Source organism: Acomys minous, assembly GCF_964271855.1.
Source record: "Acomys minous genome assembly, chromosome: 1".
In the NCBI taxonomy this organism is placed as follows: Eukaryota; Metazoa; Chordata; class Mammalia; order Rodentia; family Muridae; genus Acomys; species Acomys minous.
The window spans coordinates 128,248,461-128,261,822 of NC_140483.1; the positions used below are offsets into that span (position 1 = coordinate 128,248,461).

General features: G+C 41.8%; 1 pseudogene across 1 annotated transcript; it reads right to left on the minus strand.

Moving 5' to 3' along the window:
* Positions 1–9,038: 9,038 nt before the first annotated feature.
* On the minus strand, positions 9,039–10,016 carry LOC311606731 (large ribosomal subunit protein uL10-like; annotated as a pseudogene). Its single transcript has one exon. The product of its transcript is annotated as a large ribosomal subunit protein uL10-like (transcript).
* Between the last annotated feature and the right edge of the window lie 3,346 nt (positions 10,017–13,362).

Sequence of the window (13,362 nt, forward strand, 5' to 3'; positions counted from 1 at the left end):
TTTAGAGACAGGAGCTCACTTTAGTGCAAGCTGGCTTGAGGTCACAGCACTCCCCCTGCCTCAGCCTTTCCTAGCTGTAGACTGACAGGGTAAGCCTCTTTTCAGTTCCTGCAGCTCCTCACTGATGGGATGGGATCTGAAAGTTAAGATAAACCCCTTTCTTCTCCAAGTTGGTTTTGGCCAGTGTTTTATCACAGGAATAGAAAAAAAAAACTAGTACAGACTGATATAGACACATTTACCAAGCTTTTCACCTTCAAACTAAAAGTATTTTAACTAGTAAAAGTGGCCAAATATAGTGTTCTTAGGGGCCATGTTAGCTATCTTTCCTGTTATTGTGATAAAATACCCTGGCAAATGTAGTTTCAAAAAGAAAGGGCTTATTTTGGCTGCAGTGCTAGAGGGTTCATTAGTCAGGAAGACAAGGAAAGAGGCAGAATGCATGGTGGCAGGAACAAGATGCTGCCTGTCACAGTCGCTGTCTGGGAAGTAGGTGTGAAGAGAAGCGAGGCCATCCCACAGAGCCTCAAAACTGGTTCCTAGTAACCCATTGCATCTAGCAAGACTCCACCCTATGAAGGTTTCACAAGGTTCCCAAACAGTACTTTGTGGCTAGCGTTACCGTCTCGCCAGCAAGAACGACCCTGCACACACAAACAGGATCCTTCTGCAGTAAAGCTTTAATGCATCTTGAGAGGGAGAGCATAAGCTTACAACGAGTAAAATGGAGACAGAGAGACCAAACAGCAGAAACCCATCCCTTATATAGGAAACTGTCCTCCGCCTAGGATGTGTCAGTCCCTGATTGGCTGTTGCTCATCGGGTGAGATAACGCCACAGGAGAGGCAGAGCACAACAAGTGGAAAATCCCTTCGCACATGCGCAGATTAGTTGTTTGTCAGCATGGGACACAGGATGTCAGCGCCATCTTGTAATGGCGAATGTGAGCGCAGCTTCCCACAGTACTTGGGAACCAAGTGCTCAAACACTTGAGCCTCTGGAGGCATTTCACAGTCAAACACAACAGCATGTAGATTGGCTTTATGCTCCTGAATTTTCTTTCTTTCTTTCTCTTTCTTTCTTTCATTCATTCATTCATTCATTCACTCATTCATTCATTCATTGGATGAGTATCACTGTGTACCCTAGGCTGCCCTCATACTCAGAATACCCCTATCTCAGCTTCCTAAGATCTGAGACTACAGTCATAAGCCTAGCTTTAAATAGACTTTCTTAAAATGAGAATTAAATGAAGTAATAGACTAAACATTAAAAGAGAGTCAGTGATTGGCACATGATAAATATCAAATTTTATGTTAAAAAATAAGCCCCTATATTATTTTATTTATTTATTTTAAATAACCATACTAGTAACACCCATGATTTAGCCCAAGGAGTGTCAAGAGTATGTAGTGACTATTTGTTATTCAAAATTGCTAGAAGCAGAACAGGCATAGTACCCAAATGAATGTTGTGGAAAACTCAACAACTTAAGATAGCAAGGAGAATGCTAGGACATAAACTTTCCAGAAAACACTGCGTTTTGCTGAGAACATGCTCTGTTGTACCATGAGAAGTCCCTGGAGCCCCTTGTAGGAAAACTCTTTGAATTGGATTAAGGTTAGAGCTTGTCTCACCTTGTCTGGAGCTTTATGTAATAATATTGCATACTTATCTAGTATAAAATTTCAATTTATGTAAAACACGTTCAGTACCTTGCCGTAAACAGAACTCATTAAAACAACAAAATGTACTAGGACAAGATGTTCCTCATAAAAACCTGTGATTTCTGTAATTCTCTTCTTTTTCTGAGTCTCAAGGCTCTTACTGAGCACAAGCAGAATTCCACCTAGAATTTCATTGACTGCTAATTCCAATCGTATCACAACAGCTTTGTACTTTTAAAGGAAAAACATATCGCTGAAAGATAATATTTTCTTTTGCTTACAGGAAACATGCACAATGGGTTGTTTTGTTTTTGTTTTTTTGTTTTTGTTTTTGTTTTTACTGGCTTACATACTTTCTGACGTCATACCTGCACTCAAAGCCCATTCTTCTTTTGGAGTTTTTAAAAAGCTGTATGGCAAGTGCAGCAGATGTTGTACTTTATGAAGCACAGCCTTACTCCTGTGAGACTGTCTTCTGGAATGAGCAGGGCAGCCTCACACATGTTAGGCCAACAACATGGCTGCCTAAAAAGATCTGAAGGAGTACAACAACCAACACGCAAACTAACTAGAGGAGGGACATCTCATGGGGTCCAACCCCCTAGATGAAGAACTACACGGGACTGAGAAATGCTGAGAACTTGAGAAATAGCCTTCCCTAGGAAGATTTCCACTAAGCGATGATTGAATACCAAGTAGTCAGCTCTGAAATCATTCATGTACCAGTGACAATAAAGACACAGAATAGGTTGTACTTGTACATTCAGGCACATCTATCTATTATCTATCTATCTATCTATCTATCTATCTATCTATCTATCATCTATCATCAGTTTATTTATTAGCTATCATCGATCTATCCATCCATCTACCTCTCATCTTCTCTCTCTGTCTCTGTCTCTCTGTCTCTCTCTCCCATCTGTCTATTTATCATCTATCTATCATACGTCTATTTATTTATCATCTATCTGTCATGTATTCATCCATCATCTGTCTACTTATCCTTTTGTAAACAAGAGGGGCCATGATTTTGAGATGAAGCGGCAGGGGCATATTGGAGGGATTAAAAGGATGAAAGGGAAGGGGAAATCATACAATTATATTTTATTAAAAACAATCTGTAGCTGGAGTCTTTGTGATGTTTTTGATGCTTAGTCAGCAGAAAGTTACTTAAAGTGACATAAAGCAATTACTGTACCTGTGCAAAGCCCTCTGGAAAGGAGTAGATGAGTTCTGTTTAAATATTGTTAGCTGAAGGCTGGATCTTAGAAATGGGGCTTTGAAGGAATTAACATTGTAGCTCCTTTCATTGCTCCTCAGGAAAACTTGAAAGATTAAGGGCATTTAACTCTGGTTGAGGGGAAACGCTGTTCATGAAACAATACTATTGAAAAGGCACAGTCACATTGTTAATGACACTCTGGTATGCTTGCAGATGGGAGCCTAGCATAGCTGTCCTCTGAGAGGCCCCACCTAGCAACAGATTGAAACAGATGCTAAGATTCCCAGCCAGCATTAGGGGGAATACATGAAGACTTGTAGAAGACTGGGAGGAAGGATAAAAGGAGCTAGAGGGAACAGGAGCTCCACCAGAAGTCCAACTGAGCCAACTACCCTGAGCCCAGGGGGCCTTGGCAGAGACTGAAATATCAACCAAGGATTATGTATGGACTAGACCTAGGCCCCCTACACATATGTACTCAGTGGGCAGCTCAGGCTTCATGTTTGTCCTCTAGTAAGAGGTGCAGGGTCTATATCTGACAAGGACTTTCTTGCATGCTTTTCTTTCACTTTCCCCTGATGGCACTGCATTGTCAGGCCACCATGGTAGAGGGTAAATTCAGTTCTGATGTAATTTCATGTGCTGGTATAGGTAGGTGGTAGTGGTGGGAGGCTCCCCTTTTCTGACGGCTAGGGAAGGGGAAGTACAAGGAAGAGGGAGAGAAAGTGGGATTGGAAGGATAATATAGAGGGGGTTATGATTGGAATACAAAGTGAATAAATAAATTAATTAAAAATTAAAAAATAGAAAAGACAAGACACAGTCATTGAGTACCAAGAGTCCTAAGGGACTTTGAGGTTTTTCTACACTGTGACGTATACCAGGAATTTCTCCTCTCTCTCTCTCTCTCTCTCTCTCTCTCTCTCTCTCTCTCTCTCTCTCTCTCTCTCTCTCTCTCTCTCCCTCTGTCTCAGAGAAGGACCTTGCTATGTTGCCCAGGGTCATATGGCAGAAGACAAGGGTGCCCACTCTCTCCACTTATTCAATATGCTGTTTATTTTAAATAAAATTTTATAAGTGCTTATAAGATTGATAAATTCACAGGGGCAAAATGTCCCACTCTACCTCTCAAATCACAGTGGTTTAAATCTCATTTTTGAGGAATTTCTCCCCACAATCTTCTTGAAAAGTCCACAGTTTGGAATCACAACCACAAGGCACTTGATGTCACAATTCGGACAGGTCTTCTTATGAAGCAGACCCTTCATTTGCATATATGGCATTTAGAAAGATGTACCTGCAATGTCAAGGATGTTTAACCACAAAGATGCATTCTATCCAAGAGACAAAGCATCCAAGATAAAGCTGTAGTTTTCCTCAGTGTCTTGTATCTAATTCCTTGTCTATCCACTCTCACTGTCTGCAGCAAAAAATAAGCAAAAAGATAAATTATAAAGTAAGTTGTGAAACTGTCTGAGAAAACTATTACTCACTCATCTTGTGTCCTGTTCTGATGCACAACACTGTCTTCTTTCCTGGTCTGAAATTTGACAGCATATATGTATGTGTGTATGTATGTAATGTATGTATGTATCACCATATTGTGACTAAGTGCTCTGTCTCATATATTTGTTTGTAACTTGCCACCTGGAATGCTCTGTCTGCTCCCAAAAGGGTGGTCACTGGAGTCCTTTCTTGAAATATATTCTCTAAGCTGTAGTAAGCCAGTCTAATAAACTCAGTCCAGTTGCAACATGACTCAGCCCAAACATGGAAATATATATGGCACATGCATCCATCTTCTTATTTATGATTGCAAGATTCTAAAACGAAGAGATACATTTTGTTAAGAAAGCATAGTTTTCAAAATGGCGAAACTATGAAATTTACACATATGTAAAATGAATGTGTATTAAATGTAGGCTCAATTTTCTCAACAAATATATTTTATTACAAACTTATTAACTGAGAGCATCTCACTTATAACCCAACTAACCTAAACAATAGGAAAAGGAGGTTAAAGAATACAATAACAAAACCGAAAGGATATCAGTTCTGAGCATTGATTCTCCTGGCATAATTAGCAGGATTTCTTCTGCTGGAACCTGGAGCAATGAGAACCTGGAACCTCAGCTGGAACCCGGAGCCCCCAAAGCCTTCCCTCGAGAGGTTCTCTCTAGGAGCATCTCAAAGTAGAACAATGAACAGCCAAAATTATCCCAAGTCTCGAAAAGGCCCCACCTCTTGCTTTTGCTCACGTTTATACCTCCTCTCAGAATTGGTTCAAGGATGTTTTTCAGCTGGTTAACAACCAATCTCCCACACACAATGGTTTGACTTCTAAGGGGATAAACATCACCTGCTCTCTCACAAGTCTTTTTCTCATCCCTCAATTGTGATCTAAACAAAAACATTTTTATCTCTTCTTCATCTGCCCCTTTTATTAAATAAAATATACTATATACAACAAAATAAGAATTATCCGTTAAGTCACATTTATAAGGACCAGTCCATTTGTAGTTAACAATTTTTAAGACATTATTTCACTATCTCCCCTATGCTACTGTTTCTTATCCTAATGTCTAAAGTTTTTTCTTTTTTTAATTAAACTTATATTAATACTATGGCTATCTAGTCTTAAACCTCATCAGAGACTCCAGAATGAAAAACTATCTAACATGAAAGAGGTGTAGGCAAGCAACATCCAAAAGTATTGACAGGACAGAGAGTTGACTGTCTGGACAGTCACAAATTCCTCTCCATAGTTGGGGCGTCCAGTCTTCAGCCAGCCAGACCAAAGCATCTGACAGACTGCTTCTGGACTGTCATAAGTTTCTCTCCATCATAGGTGCATCCTGCCTTCAGCCAGCCAGGCTGAAGCATTTCACAGACTGCTCTAAAGCAGAAATCCTGAAGGACTGGCCCACCTAATCTCTGCAAGGCTGGGCAGCCAATTTCTCAGTGTCAGCCTTGATTATAGTAGATGGTCATTCTGTCATCAGCAGTAGAGATAAGCAAAGTTCCTCAGACCAGTGGCTATCTGCAACTATCATTTCTTGATGCCTGTGTAATTGGACTGGAGGTGCTGCAAGGAACGGATGTGTCTGTCATAAAAGTTGTTTATTATTAAATGCCATTTTCTGTGGATCTCTAAAGTGTTTGAAGATTATTCTATCTAGTCTACCCATCATCTATCTATTCCTTTGAAAACATACAAAAAACTAAAGCTTATCATATAATTAAGTAATTTAGTATCTAGTAAGATTTATAAGTGACCAACTACCAATTTCTATCTCTGACTATCCTGAACAAGTGATAACAGCTATTTTTCACCTTTTCAAATAAGTTGTACATGTATAATACATTAAATAAATGTCAAACAAAATGATCTTAAGTTTCTACCAACATGCAATATACAATTTAAGTTTCCATTAACATCCCATATACAATACATAAAGCAAAAGTTAAAAAAGGAAAAAATCTTAAATTTCCACCAATCTACAATTAAAGAATGTGCTTATATCACCAGTTAATTGGAAAACTGTTAAGATGTTAAAACTTATTCAAGGTGTGTGTGTGTGTGTGTGTGTGTGTGTGTGTGTGTGTGTGTGTTCCTGAAACAGTGTCTTACCTTTTAGTCTAGGCTACTCTCAGACTCACTATCTTCCTGACCAACCATCCCACTGGCATGTCAAGTATGTATTATTGTGATATTTGAGCTTTGAATACAAAGTGGGATACAATGAATTTGTATTGACATTGTGTTATTCCAGTTTTTATTACTGTGCTAAAATATCCAAAGCAGGCCATCTACTAACAAGAGTTTTGTGGAGAGCCACAGATAGCAGCGCCTCCTGCTGCTTCCCCGGTGCAATGCACCCCTTTTGCACATGCGCAGTGCACCCCTTTATGCACACGCGCAGTGAGTAAACCTTATGCGCATGCGCAGTGAGCAAGCCCCTTATGCGCATGCCTGAAGGCATAGCGTGAGGTGTCGTGATCCGAATGCACCAACCAGGAGCGACAACATGGCAGTCTCTGATAGGACCAGGCACACTATAAAGGTTCTGTGGGAGCTTTTCCCAGGGTCACTCCGGTAGTCCAGGATCCTGAGTAAAACTGCAGCAAGAAGAGTTCCTGGTGTTGGTGTCTTTCCTGCTGGTTGGGGGCGGCATCGACATTTTGGTGGCCCGTATGGGGAATCTCAGAACTCGCAGCAGCCAGGGCAGCTAGCTGGTAAGGTCCCGGTCAGTGGGACATAATTGTTAAGTTCTCAGGCTTTGAGACAATAAAGTTCCGGGACTCAGACAAAATGGGGAATTATATTTTGGGGAAAGTGAAAGAGGAACGGTTTGAAGGGGACGATTCTGGCCCCGAGGACGAAGAATTAGAGGAGTTGGCTGAACAGCTAGATAGCATTATACCAAAAAAAGAAGGGGATCATGATTACGCAGCCTTCAGCTCCTGAACTAGAACCACCTAAATCTCCAGGTGGAATAAGACCCCTGCCCCATATACCAGGGGGAGGTAGGTCTGCCTGTCCTGAGGTATGGAGGCAATTTCATTTGCAAAATGCCCCTCATTGTTACCCAGTTTTTCAGAATGCACAAGGGAATCGTTATCACGAACCCTTGGATTTTAAAATTGTCCAAAGACTGGCTGAGTCTGTTCATGCTTATGGCACGACCACAGCCTTTGTTATGGCACAGTTGGAATCCCTAGGGAGATATTGCATGACACCCTCAGATTGGCAAAATTTAGCACGAGCCTGCCTTTCACCTGGCGCCTATTTAGATTGGAAAGCTTATTACATTGAGTTCTCAGCTGAGCAGGCAACTGCCAATGCAGCTAATGGACAACCGGCATGGGACCAGGATATGCTTATGGGGCAGGGATGTTTCGCTAACCATCAGACAGGATATCCGGTGCAAGTTTTTGAGCAAATTAATTTTATTGGCACAAGGGCATGGAAAGCCCTTCCTAAATGAGGGGAAGTATCTGGAAATCTCACAAAAATTATTCAAGGAGGCAATGAAATATTTGCCGACTTTGTGGCCAGATTAGTTGATGCTGCTGGAAAGATCTTCGGTGACCCAGATACTGCAATGCCTTTGATAAAACAACTTATTTTTGAGCAGTGTACCAAGGAGTGTAGACAAGCTATAAATCCATACAAACATAAATCTTTAGATGTGTGGTTAAAGATCTGCAGAGAGATAGGAGGACCATTATCAAATGCAGGATTGGCTGCAGCCGTGATGCAGGCAGCCCAAAGAAGGAATAGAAATGGAATTACTGGTCCTCAAAATTGCTTCAAGTGCAGCAAAGAAGGACATTTCAGATGCCAGTGTCCCAGGGGGATTAATCAGACTAGTCAAAATCCTCCTCCATGTAGGCCTGGCCTCTGTCCCAAATGCAGTAAAGGAAATCATTGGGCTAATGAATGCCAGTCAGAAAAAGACATTAATGGTCAAACACTAGCAGCAGGATTTAGGGGAGCATGGCCAAAAAACGGGACACGGGGCCCTCATCCTCAGGGCCCTCAAATATATGGGGCAACGGAGGAGACCAGAGCTCCAGAACAGTGGCCGCGTCTGCGTTCTCCCGTAGAATGGCAACGCCCCAGAGAGCCACTAGAGAGAGGGCAGGCCTCGATCTCTGTTCCACCACCAGACTCCACTACTGACCCCACAAATGGGGCCTCAGTTGGTGGCCACTGATTTCACTGGCCCTCTACCAAAAGACACAGTGGGACTACTAATTGGCCGTAGTTCTACTACATTGCAAGGCCTTATTATTCATCCCAGTGTAATTGATTCAGATTATGCAGGCACTGTAAAAATTATGATCTCATCGTGGGGTGAGCGCTACAGGAAGAGGGAAAGACTTTGGGCCTGGCTTTAGGCCTGAAGACTTTAGAGCCTGACTCCAAGGCTCAAAGCCCATCCCTAGTGATTCACTTCCTTTAACAAGGTTACACAAAAGGCCACACCTCCTAATCCCTGTAAAGTAGTTCTGCAATAACCAAGCATTCAAGTGTATGAGCCTATGAAAGGCATTGCTGTTCAAACCACCACAGTCTAGTTACCTCTTGTTCCCCAGTGCATTTTAAAAAAGAGAAGTAAGCCTTTATTTCCATGTTTCTCAAATTAAGCTGGTTGAATTGGTTGCTTTGAGAGGTTAAAGAGACCAAATCACAGATCCTCATCTGATACCTCTGCCTCTTCCTTGGCTTCAGCCTTGGCTGAGGCTACAGCAGCAGGGGCAGCAGTGGTGGCTGCAGCCACAGGGGCAGCAACCACAGATGCAGATGGATCAGCCAGGAAGGCCTTGACCTTCTCAGCGAGAGGGAGGGTGTAGTCAGTCTCCACAGACAAAGCCAGGACCCTCTTGTACCCATTGATGATAGAGTGTGGCACCAAGGCAACAGTTGGGTAACCAATCTGCAGACAGACACTGGCAACATTTCGGACACCCTCTAGGAAAAGAGAGTGCAGAGTCTGCTCAGTGATGTCAAGCACTTCAGGGTTATAAATGCTGCCATTGTCAAACACCTGCTGGATGATCAGCCCAAAGGAGAAAGGTGAGATGTTGAGCATGCGCAGCAGTGTGGCCTCGCTGGCTCCTACTTTATCTCCAGTTCTGATCAGCTGCACATTGCTCAGCATTTCAATGGTGCCTCTGGAGATTCTACTGATGATGCCCAAACCCTAGAAGAACAAGGTCTTCTCAGGCCCCAGACCAGAGTTCAGAGCTGGCACAGTGACCTCACATGGGGCGATGGAGCCAACAGGAACAACAGCTGGAACCTTACTGGCCAGCAGCATGTCCCTAATCTCAGTGAGGTCCTCCTTGGTGCACACAAAGCCCATATTCGCCCAGATGTAAGGCAGCAGATTCTCTTGAGCTGGGTTGTTTTCCAGGTGGCCCCTGATGGCCTTGCACATCATGGTGTTCCTGCCCATCAGTATGATGGCCTTCCCTCCCAGGGACATGCTGATCTGCTTGGAGCCCACATTGTCTGATCCCACAATGGAGCATTTTGGATATTCTACCAACAATTGGATTATCTTAAGGGAGAAGTTGGTCACTCTGCCTTCGCTGGGTGGGGCCTCAGGTATTGCCATGCAGGGTTTAAAGACTATGTTGCTCTAATGCAGACACGTGCTGAGACAGACCACAGTGCATTTTTAAACAATTATTCTGGGGAATGGTCGTCTTTGGGTTTCGGTTCCTTTGCCTTCCCTACATGTGGGTAGCCAAATGTTTGTATGCAACTAGAAATTATAGGTCCATTTGCTTAGCTACTGTTTTACCCCTTCTTCTATGACTTAAACTTTATAGTGGGAATAATCTGTTCATTGTTCATTAAAATATATTCTTAAATGTTACTAGACACCAGGCTACGGGCCAAATACTGAATATAGAGCAGTCATCTAAAAGATAAGTTATCTTCCTTCAAATAACACAGTTAGATGAGCAAGAAAGACCAACATTATAAAACAAAAAGAGTATTTGTTATAAATTGTGATTGTAGCTATTAGGCAAAGACAGAGTGTTCTGAGAAGGGGGACTACAAAGTACCTCCTTATGTTTGGAGGAGGTTTTAAGTAGGCATTATGCAGTGTTGTTGTGTAATGGAGACTTGCACAATTCTGAAGATATGAATGGTATCCACTGAGGTTGGGCAGCATGGCAACACAGAGACACTCCAGCCTAAGGGAAGGACTGGAGAGAGAGTGCAGCAGGTAAAGGTGTACGACCACTAAAATCTGTGGAAAGCTCAAAGGAGAGAAAGAATTCCCTAAAGTTGTTCTCTGATCTCCACACAATTCCCATGGTATACATACCCATCCATCTATGCACATGGATGTACACTCCCACACACAAACAAGGATACACCCCCATAACACACACACACACACACACACATCACCACCACCACCACCACCACCAACAACAACAACAATAACAACAACACTCTTAAAAGTAGGGAGAATCCAGGATAAGAAATTCTGAAATAATGAAGAATCTGTATGATGGCCACAAAATGTGTGTCAGAGCTCAGGGGTTTGGTGATCCCAGAAAAGGGAAGTGAGAGTGAAGGTGTGGACATGTGGATGCCAGCTGGAGAAAAGAACAAAAAGGCAGGCAAAGACCTGATTATTCTCCACCTTGTTCATCATGATAAATATCTGATTTGATGTTGAATAAAATGGGAAACCATGGAAGAATTTTAAATAAGGCACTTACAGGATTTTGGTTTTAAAAGTTCTCTCAATTGTCGAGAGGACAGTGTGTTAAAGAGAAAGAATAGATACAAGCTAGAATTCTGTGGCCCTGATTTAGGCAAAAGATGATAAAATATTGGATTTAGGCGATAGATTATATAAATATTTTGAAGGCTGGAAAGATGGCTCAGTAGCGACTGCTCTTGCAGAGGACCCAGGCGTGGTTCCCAGAACCTACAGGGTGGGCCACAACCATTTATAATGCAGTCCCAGGTGGCTTGATGTACTCTTCTTGGCTTGAAGCCACTAAGCACACAGTACACACCTATACACTCAGGCAAAACATCCATACACATAAAATAATAATAATAATAATAATAATAATAATAATAATAATAATAATAATAATAATAATAATAATAATCACCCTAAATATTTTTTTTGTTAGTAGAGCTGAGAACTTGTTGAACTTTATATGGTACATTTGTTATTGTTGTTTTGTGAACTTGGTACAAGATACTGTCCTCTGGGAAGAGGAAATCTTTTTTTTCCTTTATTAATTTATTCTTGTTACATCTCAATGGTTATCCCATGCCTTGTATCCTCCCATTCTTCCCTCCCTCCCATTTTCCCCTTATTCCCCTCCCCTATGACTTTTCCTGAGGGGGATTTCCTCCTCCTGTATATGCTCATAGGGTATCAAGTCTCTTCTTGGTAACCTGCTATCCCACAAAGTGTTTTTAATTGCTGAGACATCTCCCCAGTTTCCTAGGGTTGGGTAAAGCCCGAACAAAGATGACCACAGCCAGACATAAGCAGGCTGTTGTGGATGTAGAGTGGATCTGTGTGGCCACAGCATTACACCACAGAGTAGACCATTCTATGTAATTCTCTAATTAAAGCTATTTCCTAGTCTTCAACTCCCCCAGAGACTTGAGAAGGAGTAAAGTTGATTATCTGAGTATGCTGGGACTGCAGGTTAGAAGCTTTCCAAATAAAAAGATGACAGAGACAGTTTTCTACCTAAATAGTCACCCAAAACTCTCTATAACATTGGAGCATCTTCTTCAGCCTTCTGGCCCAATATATCTGACCGACATATTTGTAAGGCAGGAACTATTGAGGACTTGCTTACTCTGTCTTGGCAGAGTTTGACCATCGACTCTGCCTGCATCCAAACTTGCCTGTTTTTAGGCAGAATTCTGTCTGTGGTAGAAATGAAGTCGTTTTGCCCAGTGACTTGTTTGCCACATTTAAAGCCATCTCCATAAGGAGGTTCTTTGATGTTCATCATCTTTGAGGTAGGCTGGGTGTTGCCAAGAGTTAGCCTGTCTCATTGTCAGTGAATCTTTAAAGTAATAAAAGCCTTTTAAAATGCCATATTCTAAATGTCTCTGGGGTTTTTGAAGACCTTGTCTTTCTATAGAGTCATATCTATCTGCTATACCTAAGATGTATATTTTTGTGATAAAAGTAGACCAGGTAGCTTAGTTTTACAATGAAGCTTAATTGTTTAGGGCTTAAGATGTTTTTAGGTCTAGATAGGTGTTTTAAGTTGATAATGACAATATGTGATGGAGATTGATTATTTACATTCAGAAATTCAGATGCACCAAGATTGGAAAGATATCTTCTTCAAGGCTGTCAAATACAGTTACCCAGAACACTAAGAATGTAATATTTATGTAATTCCTGATTGTCTCACAGTTCTTCTTGCCATAGATAATCTATTGTGTGTATGTGTGTGTATACACACACACACACACACACACACACACACACACACACAAGACTAAAATAATTTTTAAAAAGCGTAAAATAAAGAAACCTATTTCTTAGTCATAAGTTGGGAGATGGCCAGTGTGTAAAGTACTTACTGTGAAAGCACAAACACCTAAGTTTGGATTCCTAGCACCTGCTTAAGAGTTGTGCATGAGGAAATAGAAGGATCCAGCGGGTCCTGGAAAACTACAGGCCAGTCTGGGCCCTGGGGTCTTCCGCAAACTATGGCAACAGCCAAGGAAAAAATAGGCAGTAAATCTCGAACCCCTACCCAGACTAGCCGATGGACAGGACATTCTTCACTGTTGAGTGGAGAAGGAGATCTAACTTTCACACAAACTATGGTGTCCCATATTTGAACATGTCTCTTGGATGGAGATGCCTGGTGGCACTCAGAGGAAGAATAATAGGTCACCAAGGAGAGACTTGATACCCTATGAGCATATACAGGGGGAGGAGG